Below are 14,226 nucleotides of genomic sequence, written 5' to 3'. Positions count from 1 at the left end.
ACGTGATGCGTGGTTGGCTCAGCTGCGTGCGAGGCGAGACGTGCCTACGCACTCTGCATACGAGCTGGCGACACGACACGCAGCCGTGAGCAGCTGCATTAGCTGCCTGTCAAACGACTCTTCAGTCAGCCGGCGCGACGCTAAAGAATTTGGTTCCCTTCCAGCTGCTTACTTATTCTAACCACTGTGAAAATTATAACACCGAGACAGGTATAGACTAAGTTTTTGTGTGTCCGCCCTTCTGACTGATGGTCTGCGGGGCTTCGGCCGTTCACTTACGTAGTAAAATGAGACACCTGCAGCCGTCGTTTTGACGTTATTATATTGCGAGCAGATTCTGTGACTCAGTACACCATCTTCAGGCTTTAACTATAGCTGATGGGGTGAACTCCAATCATAAGCACGACGGCATCGGTGGCGAACATATATGAAAAGCCTTCCGTAGAATCTGTAGCAGCGACGTTGTGTCTGCAACTATCAGCTATCAACTGACTGTCAAAACGACGGCTGCAGCTTTTTATTTATTATGTACGTACAGATTAATTTCAATCATCATCATCATTTTATCGATGTTTCTGGAAAGCCCGCAAATGTCATGATTTACATAATGATGCACTGCAGCAGTTACACATTTCTTCAAGCTTTGCGCAATACATTTCGAGAATATATTCTCATTATGAAGTGCAAATATTTCAAAGGTATTTTGTTTGACGTTAGCACGTGCGTGGAACTAATAATACAATCAGATGTATGGCCAGCATACCTTATGTAGGTAACATTCTTCACAAAACTGCAGACATACTTAGGTCACATAAAGTGAAAGCAGCTTTCTTCACATACAACAAATGACAACGAAATTAGTTCACATCTAATTAAAAATAAAAAGATAGATTCTCAGACTCAGGAATGTACAAAATCACTTGTAGAGCTTGCTCAAGCTACTACATAGTACATACAGACTGGCAGGTGCTTTCACAGCAGATACACTGAAGACATCAACCACTACGCACTTAACCAGTCCACAATCTTAGCAATAGCAACACGCATAAAAAAAACATTGGATACCCATTCGGAAACAAAGAAGGGGATCGTAAGATAGTCCGTGACTTCCAGAAATCACATTCAATGGATTTAATGGAGAGACTGGAAATCGCTGTATACCACAAAAAGCAAGGGGTAAAAATTCTCAATGACAAACTAGGCCGTGAGTTAATTTCCTCAAATGTTTACACTGTATACAATAACAATAGCAAATTCCATAAATATGTTCGGTTCTTCATATACTCCGCTCAGTATCTGCATCAAAAAAGTATAAACTAGAATATAAAGCGTAGGTGACCACTTAAAAGACAGTAATACGAATATAAAAGTTATAAATGACAATTTCTTGTAAATAATCGAATCCAGAGAAAACATAACATCTCCGACTGTATCCAAACTCTATGTGAAGCTGTAGTGTCATATTATCTTTGTATCATATTTTGTTTTCACAAACAATCCGTTTGAGTAATGGCTTGTGCGTGTGCTCTTGTTTGCGTGTGTTTGTGAAAGGGGGGGGGGGGGCATGTTTATGCGTAATGAAGGACGCAGAGTACATGTAAGTAGGCAGACAAAAATACAATTTTCTAACATTAGCGAGTAAACAAAGAACTCCCGACATAGTTTATCCTACTTTCCGATTACAGTGTAACCTCAGAAAGACAACTACAGAGGAAGAGAGGCAGAACAATCAAATTCAAACATCATGCAAAATACTTATGTAAATATTTGCATTCCAGCATGGCAATAAATTCACGAAAAATATCGTGTAAGCAAGGAAAAATATGTTTCATTATTTAAATTACATACATATTACTGAAATGAATGAATTATACATACGACACTTTACAGATGATTAGGATCACTGTCCTCAATCTCTACGTGCTCCAGTTTGAATCTCAAAACGTCGCATGAGAAAGAGAGCCTGAAAATCTCAAAGAGAACAAGGTTAGCCTGAAAATCTGTCAGAGAACACGGTTCGTATACGAGCCAAAGGGGTATTGGATAAAAATCTTTAACGTGGCTCGGGTCGAAGAGCAATCCATCGATAGGAGAGCTACGAGATCGATTCGTTATTGACGGAATCGGTGCGTCAAAATCCTGCAGACACGGGACGCGAAAACTCGAGTTCAAACGATTCCCTCAAAACCACTGGATTTCATTTAGGAAATAAAAATCCCGTGCGGTTAGCACCGGTGCTGCGCCGCGACTACTACAGATGCCGGCGCAGTACCGATGGAAAGTTCAAGTAAAGAATTAGTTTGAGAACTCGGGAAGGCTTGTACTCGCACAAACGTTATATTAGAGACACGAATTGTAGGAGGTGATCGTATTGTACTCTACGTTTATTTTTAATCTTTTTAGTTATTTCCTCAGTTTTCATTACTATTATTTTATTAAGCTGTAAAAGATCATTAATTTCTAAACGTACTATCGTTCCAGTGTCATTTAAGACGTGATTTGCAGTAGGTAACTACGGAGCAGGTCATGTTAGATGAATAAATAATAATAAATAAAAGTGTAAAGAAATTTTTTGAAATTAGAAATAGTGTTGCAATAACCGAAGCGTTTCTGAGTCCTCCACGTCGAAGATTCCGAGAAATGTCTGGAACAGGAGATTAAGGGCCTGACGCAAATGTGGTTTGTGGTTCCCTTTCACCAGCGGCCGCTGTTTACACACGCAGACTTTTGCTGGAACAGCTTACTTTCGGGATGGAAAGCGAGAGTTCTCTGGGATACTGCCAGGCGCCTCAGCATCTCAAATCAGCAATGGTTGCCAGATAAACAGAAAACCGCAGTACGAAGCTTTGATGGCTTTCACCTACGACAGCGTTTCTAATTACGAGCAAACTGAAGAACAAAACTCATGCTGCACTTCGTAAATCGCTATAAAAGTCTTATTATTGCTACCGGTTATGACTGGCACTGATAATCATCCGCTGCATGAGGTATTTTTACAATTTTTCATGTACCTAATCATGAATAGTATTAACTCAAGACTAGCAGCTATAATTAAGATTTTCGCATGCAACGTAATTGTCGACAAATATCTACAAACTATTGAAAATATTTCTGAACACATTCAGAAATTTGCTTAAATCACAAGGAAGTTGCTGCGAATCTCGATAATCCTTCAGTTGTTTACAAGAGCGATAATGGAATTGTTCGTTAGATAGGTAAAGGTGACCGCGACGACAACGACATAAACGTAAAATGGAACGAAACGTTCCAGCGATGATGAGGTCATTAGCGACTGAGCAACAGCTCGGACTCAACAAGGATGAGGAAGGAATATGGTCGTGTGTATATTTTTTTAAACTAATTGTTCTGTAATCTGCCATAAGTGATTTCAAAGTAAAATGGCCAGGATCCAAATCCCGTTGCTCGAAAAGGTGAGACCTGTATTCAACAACTGCTGTACGTCCCTTCGTAACATAGATGTGACACGACGTAGCCTCCTCCACAAACCTTTCTGTGGCTTCTGGGCTTAGGTGTAAGCATGGATATATTGCTCAACGCGTAATGTATCCGGGCACGTGGATAGCGGTCAAAGCCTAATTATACAACTGAGTAATTCATTCCTGTGGGATGTTCAATAGAAGGTAACTCTTCAGGGAGGTGCAAAGAGACAAGGTATACTTTAAAAGGAAACAAGCTAATGTATAATCTTAGGCAAAAGTAGTGTCCATTTCTAACAGTAGCGCTAAATTATCTGTTTTGTTACTGCTAACATAATGGCTCAAGTTACTGACGGCCTTGATCCCTATACAATTTTCAGCGACGCCTAGCAAATCATTGTACATATCCTAGTGTACAACAAGAAGGATTATCAGCGACTATGTCTGTGCAACTTTCGACTGAGATTTTTTGAAGCATAGTCTTCAAATGAGGCCGTATGAAGGACTCTAATGCAGCAGGCTATAAAACATGACCACCACAATCAAGACATCGTTCTGAAATTCTACATCAATGTGGTAGTTAACTATTTATAATACAAGGGTTACTTAGTTCAATCCGTAAAAATGGAACCCTTACTGGATCCCTTTGCTGTCCGGCTGCCTCTTTGTACGAATGTTCAGAACACTTTTGCTCAGGAAGGGCTAGATATAACAAGTTGAAATTTGTCACATACTAACGTCTATGGCCCCTTCGTAGTGTGAAAAAAATTGAAGCTCCTAAACAATGCAAGCAAAAGATACGGCCATTTGTGCAGACATTTTGATAACTCGTAAACTCACTCATCAAAAGTTATAGGGTGCTTCTCGCTGACCTACAATCATGAAATTTGCAAGAACGGAGGCTTCACAGTACAAGTAAAGGGAAAAAATCTAAACATTGTTAAACCGCAATTATATCACATTAAAAATATATTTTTACTATTAGAACATTAATTATCCGCCAAAAGCATAACAAAAAATATTACTGCATTACTGCATGCAAGCATAAAATGTAAGCTGTAGCCATGTTTTACTAAGTAAATAAACAATGGCTTATTAAATCTCCTCTCTGTACGTATAAAACTGAAGTCCCCTGCTCGCTTATTTCTGTATGTCCAGGCTAGTCTGAGGAACTACTGTACTGATTCTGATATAGTCTTAGAATTCCCAGGACTTATATCATGCTTGTATCGATGTCAATAACAGACAAAAGTCGTCGAGACACTGGAATCCAGTGATGGAGGAACTATTTACATATATAAGTTTGTACAGAACCCTCAGTGCACGAGTTCTATTTGCACTCCACCATTTTTTCTTCATTTATTGGTTTTTGTTGTATATATCACTTATTCCACACGATATTATATAAGCGGAACATGTGATGGCTTAAACATTTGTGTAAGGATATACAAAGCACATGTTAGAGGATACGAGGAGGTGATAACATACAGTGAGCTTTCAACAACTGCCAGTGCACTTTTTCAAATGAGTACGTGATAATAGAGAGTGTTTGAAAAAGAACTCCCTAGTTTTAAGTATAAATTTAATGGGGGAATTAATGAAAAGTTACATCAATGAGTACATATCATGAAAGAGGTTTCCTGAAAGTTTTGTTTCAACTTGGGATCCATTTGTTGCCCTCCAAACATCGAAATGATATTCCACTTCTCGCTACGTATTCACCAACATTTCAGGTGTAACTGCCCCAACCGCCGCGACGATTCTTTCCCGTAAATGATTGATGCCTCTGACCTTTTCAGTGTACACATTTTTTAGGGTGTGGCCCCAAAAGAAAAAGTCCAGTGGGTCTAAGCCTGGCCTTCGTGGTGGCCAAGGTATTGGGCCAGCTCTGCCTATGTAGCAGTTGCATTTGGCAGACTGATGTCTTTTACACATATCATCATACGCAGTACCTTTAGGCATTCCTAATTGTAGACTACGTCTGGCCAATGACTTCTTTGGGCTCCGAACACACAAACACGGATCTGTTCAACAACACCTTCAGAAGTTCTCGGTCTACCTCGTGATTTTGCTTTTAAAACACTACTGGCTGCAATGAAAGAATTTAGCCAATGATGGTTAGTTTTTGTTGTAGGTGGTTCACCTCCATACTGACGTCTAAAATTACGTTGCATTATTATAACTGACTCAGTTTTCACAAGCCAAATAACACACTGTGCTCTCTGTTGCGGAGTACATATCGTTGCTCAGTTGCTCTGCACTGCACTGCACGCTCGCCTGGACTGAACTGGGGGAACAGAGGGAAAAAAAAACAGCACTGGTGCAGTCTCAAGGTCAAACAGACCTGCCAACTGCAGGGGAGCCAAACTTGGAGAGTTGATGAATCAGACACCACAAACTACACTTCTGGCCATTAAAATTGCTACTCCTAGAAGAAATGCAGATGATAAACGGGTATTCATTGGACAAATATATTATACTAGAACTGACATGTGATCACATTTTCACGCAAATCTGGGTGCGTAGATCCTGAGAAATCAGTACCCAGAACAACCACCTCTGGCCGCAATAACGGCCTTGATACGCCTGGCCATTGAGTCAAACAAAGCTTGGATGGCGTGTACAGGTACAGCTGCCCATGCAGCTTCACAACACGATACCACAGCTCATCAAGAGTAGTGACTGAGGTACGATGACGAGCCAGTTGCTCGGCCACCATTGACCAGTCGTTTTCAATTGGTGAGAGATCTGGAGGATGTGCTGGCCACGGCAGCAGTAAAAAAAAAAAAAATGGCTCTGTGCACTATGGGACTTAACATCTGTGGTCATCAGTCCCCTAGAACTTAGAACTACTTAAACCTAACTAACCTAAGGACATCACACACATCCACACCCGAGGCAGGATTCTAACCTGCGACCGTAGCAGTCACGCGGTTCCGGACTGAGCGCCTTTACCGCAAGACCACCGCGGCCGGCGGGCAGCAGTCAAACATTTTCTGTATCCAGAAAGGCCCGTACAGGACCTGCAACATGCGGTCGTGCACTATCCTGCTGAAATGTAGGGTTTCGCAGGGATCGAATCAAGGATAGAGCCACGGGTCGTAACACATCTGAAATGTAACGTCCACTGTTCAAATTGCTGTCAATGTGAACAAGAGGTGACAGAGACGTGTAACCAATGACACCCCATACCATCACGCCGGGTGATACGCCAGTATGGCGATGACGAATACACGCTTCCAATGTGTGTTCACCGTGATGTCGCCAACACGGATGCGACCATCACGATGCTGTAAACAGAACCTGGATTCATCCGAAAAAATGACGTTTTGCCATTCGTGCACCCAGGTTCGTCGTTGAGTACACCATCGCAGGCGCTCCTGTCTGTGATGCAGCGTCAACGGTAACCGCAATCGCGATGGGCTACTATCCGACCTCTATCAAAGTCGGAAACGTGACGGTACACATTTCTCCTACTTACACGAAGCATCACAACAATGTTTCACCAGGCAACGGCGGTCAACTGCTGTTTGTGTATGAGAAATCGGTTGGAAACTTTTCTCATGTCAGCACGTTGTAGATGTCGCCACCGGTGCCAACTTTGTGTGAATGCTCTGAAAAGCTAATCATTTGCATATCACAGCATCTTCTTCCTGTCGGTTAAATTTCGCGTCCGTAGCACGTCGTCTTCTTGGTGTGACAATTTTAATGGCCAGTAGTGTAGAATAGTGTATGTTACTTTGTACCGATTTTAGAAATATTAAAACTAGGGAGTTCTTTTTCAAACACACTGTATAGTCAAGGAGTGACATCTGTGTAATTGGATGACGAGCCGTTGGATATGTGTTCATTACATCAAGCCGCTGAACAACGTGTTTAATGTCACGAGTGATGTTCGTATCCACCTTAAACATCTGCAGCGGCGGAGCGAAGGGTGTAATGTAAGGAAGAGGTATGCAGTTGGCATCAGGCAGCAGAACAGGGCGTGTAGGCGCAAGTGCACGGCTTGTATGCTCTGCAGGTGGCCAGTGGCAGCCGTCTAGGCACCCTGCTGTCTTACACGTGCTTAGCATGCGGCGTGTCCGGCACTTGCTACACGCGGTAGTTTGTTCCTGACGACATCTGGGGACCGAGTCTGTATGAGAGCTAACACTGCGCTGCACGTATCTGATTTAACTAAAGCCATGAAAACAAATTTATTGAAGCTATATACACAGCGAGTTGATGTACACGACGATACGATCAATCTGCATCACTGTAGTGCTGCCAGCGCCTTCTTTCTTTGGCCTCGATATAACTCAAAGCCAATTCACATCTGATGTAATTGTTTACTGCATACATTCACAAATTATCATCCCATCACTTCCCACGTGTGTACTCCCTTACGCACTCTCACATCACACGTTTAGTGCTACTTATTTATCACAAACATGGTTTTTTTCTTTAATTTCACTTATAAGAACTATCTGAGGTATCTCCACTCATTTCGCAGTGAAGAAGGTGGACAGTTGCTTGAAGACGCTGATAGTAGACAAAAGTGTTGTGGTGTGAGGACCCATTTATCCAGTCTTCGTTGATCCATTATGGATCGTGGGACGACGGCTGGCATGGACTTCTTGATGCAATAATTTACCAACAGCCGTATGTACTGTATAAATTTATTTTATTTTATTAACTTCTATATGGTACCAGTTTCGACATTATATTGAAGCCATCTTTAGGCCCCACTCGCCATAGCCGTAAAATCGCTATACAGGCTGAGCAAATTCTGTGTCCCCTGACCACCAAGAGCTGCTTTAGGACGAATTGATTCACGGATCCAGTTAAATGGCTCCTTCCGTGTATAGCGATTTTACGACATATCACGAGTGGGGCGTGAACATGGCATCAATATAATGCCGAAACTGGTAGCACATAGAAGTTCATAAAATAAAATACATTTTTACAATACATACGGCTGTTGGTAAATTATTGCATCAAGAACTTTTATCCAGTGGTCGTCGAAGCTTTTTGCTCAAGAGCCAGTACTAATAACATTGAGGGACGACACCGCGGGCCGCATGTGTACCAATCTTATTATTAATTGGTAAACTACACAAATTAGTATGTTGCAAGCGTCCAGTAGACTAGTTGTGGTAAGGGCGCGATAAGTTGGCAGCTGTCCCCCGTGTAGCGATCGTTAAAAATCGGTACCATTCAGATTACTTCGTGTCAGCTGTTCTCTATTTCAGATTGCTGCACCCTCAGTGGTCGCAAAGTCGAAGCACAGCTTTGCCTAAGTCTTGTGTTGTCTGTGTGAGCGGATGGTTAATTGGTTAATAAAAGAAACTGTACGTATGTTACAAAGCATTATTCAATATGAGACACTATGACATATGATTTGAAAATCAGTTTTCCTCTACTCATTGCACTGTGTTATAACATCTATAATCTAATGTTCCTGCTGCAAGTAAGTACCACATATGAAGATGGCCGTCTCTGTAACGTGCATTCACAAATCCATATTAGTTCCGTCTCAAAATTCATACCGTAGCAGCTGATCGCTGCGAGACGCTCGCACACGTGAGTTATCGGTACTGGAAGACAAAACAATAAACGTTTCCCGCTGTAACACAGCAGTGGCCGCGCTGCTTGACCCCTATACCCCTTATGTAAGCGGCCAACTTTACTTAGATCATGGACGAATTCATCAGCATCGATTAAAATTAAGCACATCTTAAAATCGTGACTCGCTGTATAAGTTTTTTTTTTTTTACTAAACAAGAAAACTACAGCTCTTGGCGTTAGTTGACGTTTTGGATTCGGCTGTTAGTTGTCAGGTGCATATTGTTATAAAATACGGCTGAGAATCGCGGGCCACAAGAATACTTGATTCGGGCCGTAATCTGACGACCACTGCCTTTATCCCAAGTTCTGCAACTGGTGAAGTAGACTGTCCGCTGCATGTTTTCATTGTTGGCTGAGGAGCATAATGTGTGTAACCAGCAGCCCTAGTATGGCTCACTTCGATGTAAATGCTATTTAAAACCTGTAACAGCATTTCAACTGTGCCACAGCTATTTACTTCGATCTATGTTCCATATATGATTTGAAAGATTTTTTTTATCGATAAAGCGAGGAAAGAGTCAGTTTACATAACATGCAATAACATTTAAAAATGAGGTTCAGAAGCAAAGATCTGTGAGAGTGAGCCACAGTGACTCAATGTCAGCTGACTCGAGTACTAGCTACGGCGAAAAAGAAAACGAACTATGCGCGCTGAAGACTCTGTGGACAGGGCGCAAACAAGACATTCTTGCTGCTCCACTGCCGAAGGCAGGCTGACACCTCCGGGGGAAAAATCAATCATTTTTTTCCAAATTTACGTCAGTCAGTCATTTGTTGACACTTACTGGCTGCTGAAAGTTAGTGGTCACATGAGAAATACTCGCCTTTGATTCAGTGATGAGGTAGTCGAATGTGTTTCTGCTCAACTGCGTATATTCGAAGAATTTCTCTGGTGGACTTCATTGTTGATGACGTAAATTATGATATTGTTCACGAAGATACTGTCCTTCGTAAATTTTCGATTCTATCGCTAATGTAGGGCATAGCCTAAGAGGCGAATATTGCAGATCACTTTTATAAGCAGGATTTCATCACGAGTATTTTTTTAACTTTTATCTGCAAAAGCAATTAATTAAGCACATTAGACAGTGTTAACACGATGAGCAGAGAAACACACACAGATTATAGAGCAAAACGCTTGACATATTGACATTTAACATTAAATTGTGATATTTATAAATTCACACACATTTCTGTTTTGGAATATGTAATGTTAACTGAAACTGTCGCAGTGAAACACATGCAGTTGTAGTTAAATCTGAAAGTTGCCGGGACTTAGTCAGTTTCATAACAGAAAAATACGTTCGCACACAGTGTTGAACCAAATACTGAAATAACTTTAGCAGCTTCTCTGTGCAGTGGTAGCTTTTGGTCTTGGTGTAACATTTTATACGAATCTTGTAAATTCTTGGACTGGAAGAACAGGCCGTTGAGCTGGGTGTTATACTGTACCTCTGTCGGCTCAAGATCGAAGTAATGAGTTAGATCAGCAGCCAAAACCGAGAGGAGTCTCACAGATAAATCGAAATCAGTTTTCAGAAGGGCAAAGTCTTGGTATCTCTTTGAGAACCAATGCCGTAATGTTTTAACTACTGAAACGCAGTCGGTCATACCTAATCCACATATGAGTGCCTTGAGTTCTGTGACACGCTCCAAATCATGAACTTGAAACTGCCTTTTACACATATTTAATTTTTTTATGGCGTCAGTATTGTCCGCTATATCTGTTACCGATTGATTCTCTCCTTACATCAAGAGACTTAATGAATTCAAGTAACTGGTGGTGCCGACCATAAAAGATTTTAACTCAGTTCTTGTTTCCCCTCTCCTCCTAATGGCAGCTTTCGGCTCAGTCAGCAGTCACTCACATCAGAATACAATTGAATCATATTGTCTTTGTGGATGATGTTGTAATGATGTCTAAAGGAGTATTTTTCCCACTCATAATAGTGCTATGGGATGTTAAGCAGTTTGCATAGCTACAAACGTTACGAGAAGCAAATAAATTCCCACGCGGCAGTGAATGGTGTGGCTTCTCCATCTTTTCTCTTTTTAGACAAATTTGTAGATGAGATAGTACTCCTAAAGCAGAACGCGAATCTGATTTAACAGAACTGTTATTGCTACCAAACTGCGGGGCGTATGACATTTTGCTGCAGACATTATACGCCACCTCAAAATCCATTTCTGAGTAAACGGCACTTCCAGACTTTTCCATGTCTTAGGACATCAACTACAAATATCTATGTTGCTGTTGTATGTTATTTAATGTCACATTTCCACATTCCTGTAAGTGTTTTAAAGGCAGTTTTCTGCGGAACTCCGAATCGTCCAAATTGAAATAAAAAAAAGCTTCGAAATGTACAGCGTGTTTAACGAGACTTCACGCACTCCAAAATTGCAACTCCGCTCTAGTAGTTTCCATAATTTTAAAACAACTATTATAAGCATATTTATTACTGAAATTCTAAAGCGTCGGTACAAAAGATACGAAACACCGTCAAATAGTAAGGCCATCATCATACAAAAAGAATTCTTAATTACTTCATTAACCTGTCTATATGAAACTATTACTGTCCATTTTTATGTTATGCCTGCAGTCTTAAAAGGAGTGGAGACATGTTTACTTTTTTAAAAAAAGCTTAACGAGCTAATTAATCTTAAGATTTTTAAATCCAACACATTTTTTAAATTTATTCCAAACCATCTTCGCATTGGGTGAAAAATCGCTAACGTATTTCTCAAGCACATGACATCATTTTAAAAATAATCACATTTTTCAAAAGAATCCTATTTATTTATGTACCACAATAATCTTAGAATTTTAAGAGCTACACATTATAAAACGAAATATAAATTTTTAATACACTCCTGGAAATGGAAAAAAGAACACATTGACACCGGTGTGTCAGACCCACCATACTTGCTTGTAAGGTATTATGAAACGACTGTGTGAAAAAAAGCTAAGGAAAGAGCAGAGAATTGGAAGTCTTTCATCAAACAACTATGTTACACGAAGAAATGTAAAGTTAAGTAGTTGTCCAATTTGTACTTGAAAAGTGTGTTCGTAACAATAACTGCGATTATGAATATAATTTTTAAGCTTAAAGGGGCGAAAGTCGTTGCAATATGACCGCTGGTTGTGTCCGTAACGGAAAATCTTTTGTACCGTACTAAATGAATGTCTATAGTAACAGCGGCGTATCATCTAAGAGAGATGGTCTGACGGAGATTTCTATTTATTTTAAGCGTTTCGCACGATACTAATACTGAAAAACACTATTGCTCTGTTTCTCAAGATACGTGAAGTCACCTTAAAAAATGAATTTCTTTTTACTTTTTCGCAGAAAAAAGAATAAATAATTACATACTACTCAAAACTTACCGAGTGACTGGGATTACATTTGGCGAGAAAAGTAGGCAAACGGGTGAATCGACGGAATCCTTTGGTACAGCAACGCTGTAACAGAAACATAAAGGTAACTTTCAATGAGTGCATGTGGTACCACAATTGTAAATAAAATACATAGATTCTTTTCCCCATGAAGCCTACACACACTACTGTGCTAATTATTTTCATTCTCCATAGACCGAGATGTCGACATCTTGCTGAGGCGTGGAGCGTTTCAACTGGTTTACAAAACTGCGCATGTTTAAACCGAGTTTTTTTTTATTTTAATGAAAGGTAGCTAAATATAAACTTCGTCAAGGAACTAACCTATGGCGAAGTTGATATTGGCATACAAAAGTAGATCTAGAATTGCCTACAGGAGTCTCGTAGATGTACTCCAAACATTACCCTTACAGCACTGTGTACAATGAATGTGTTGTACCTAACTAACATTTCTCAAAGTATACTATCCCACAGGTCATAAATGAATGGAAATATAGAAAATAAACTAACTTTACGATATTGTAATACTCCAACTGAATTGCTACACGCAAAGGAGAAGTGAGTGAACTTCACCGCGTATGTTAATTCCTATTGACGTATATGCGGTCTGTTCAAAAAATTCCGGAACATTCGTAATTACGCGCTAATGTTATGTTGGAGCGAAATACGGTTGGCATCCCTGCACACGCCAGTGTTTATTGTGTAACCGCCGGAAGTTTCACTGTTGTATGTCTGTTAGTTGTTGTTCAGTGCTGTATTGTGTAGAGCGTTGTATTGCACAGTTTGCGAATTTCGAGGTTGCAGAGTTAGAGGAACAACGCGTCTGCATTAAATTATGCGTGAAACTCAAGTAAACCTTTACAGATACACACCAAATGTTGCAGAAATCCTGCGGTAATGAGTGCTTAAGCCGTACTTGATGTTACGAATGGTTCACACAATTTGAAAATGGCCTGACGGAAGTTAAAGATGACTCTTGTTCTGGACGCCCTTCGACGTCTACTGACGGCGCTCGTCAGGAACGTCAATGAAATTGCGCGTGCCAATCGAAGACTGATTGTCCGACAGATTGCAGAAGACTGTAAAAGTTCAGCCGGATCTTGTCACGAAATTCTGACACGGGATTTTGGAATGAATCGTGTAGTCGCCAAATTCGTCTCACGGCTCTTGATTCAAGTCCAGAAAGACATTCGTTTCGCAGTCTGTGAAGATCTTTAGGACTGCACAAATGAGAAGGAAATGTTCCTTAAGAGAACCACAGCTGGTGATGAGACGTGGGTCTATGGTTATGATGTTGAGACCAAGGTTCAGTCTTCGCAATGGAACGGGAAATGTTCTCCATGGCCAAAAAAGCTGGTCAGGTCAGGTCAAAAGTAAAAGCCACACTGATAGTTTTCTTCGACTTCGAAGGATCAGTTCATCATGAATTCATCCTACAGGGACAAACTGTTAGTCGATGGTGCTATTGGGACATGTTGCGAGAAAATGTGAGAAGGAAACGGCCTGAAATGTGGCGAGACGATTCGTGGCTCTTGCATCACGATAACGCACCCGCACATTCATTCCCGTTGGTGCGTGACTATTGCACAAAAAACGAAATCACTGTGCTTCCTCATCCTCCTCAATCTACAGATCTGGCCCCGCTGACTTTTTTTCATTTCTTAAGTTGAAAACCCCATTGTAAGGACGAATATTTGCTACAATAGACGAGATAAAAGAAAATTCGTAGACGGCACTACTTGCGATCCACCAAGAGGCCTACCAAGACTGCTTTCGGAAGTGGAAGAG

General features: G+C 40.8%; 1 protein-coding gene across 5 annotated transcripts in view; it reads right to left on the bottom strand.

The window, feature by feature from the left end:
* LOC126354996 (protein shank) overlaps positions 1 to 12,480 on the bottom strand; it is a 289,319-nt gene extending 276,839 nt beyond the window's left edge. For all 5 annotated transcript variants that reach the window (XM_050005110.1, XM_050005111.1, XM_050005113.1 and 2 more), the window contains exon 1: positions 12,430 to 12,480. The gene's annotated coding sequence lies outside the window, so the exon portion shown is untranslated. The remainder of the gene's footprint in view (positions 1 to 12,429) is intronic.
* Positions 12,481 to 14,226: the final 1,746 nt, after the last annotated feature.

This window comes from Schistocerca gregaria, chromosome 3 (assembly GCF_023897955.1).
Source record: "Schistocerca gregaria isolate iqSchGreg1 chromosome 3, iqSchGreg1.2, whole genome shotgun sequence".
Lineage (NCBI taxonomy): Eukaryota > Metazoa > Arthropoda > Insecta > Orthoptera > Acrididae > Schistocerca > Schistocerca gregaria.
The sequence above is the reverse complement of the archived record's forward strand: the minus strand, read 5'-3'. Positions and strand labels throughout refer to the sequence as shown.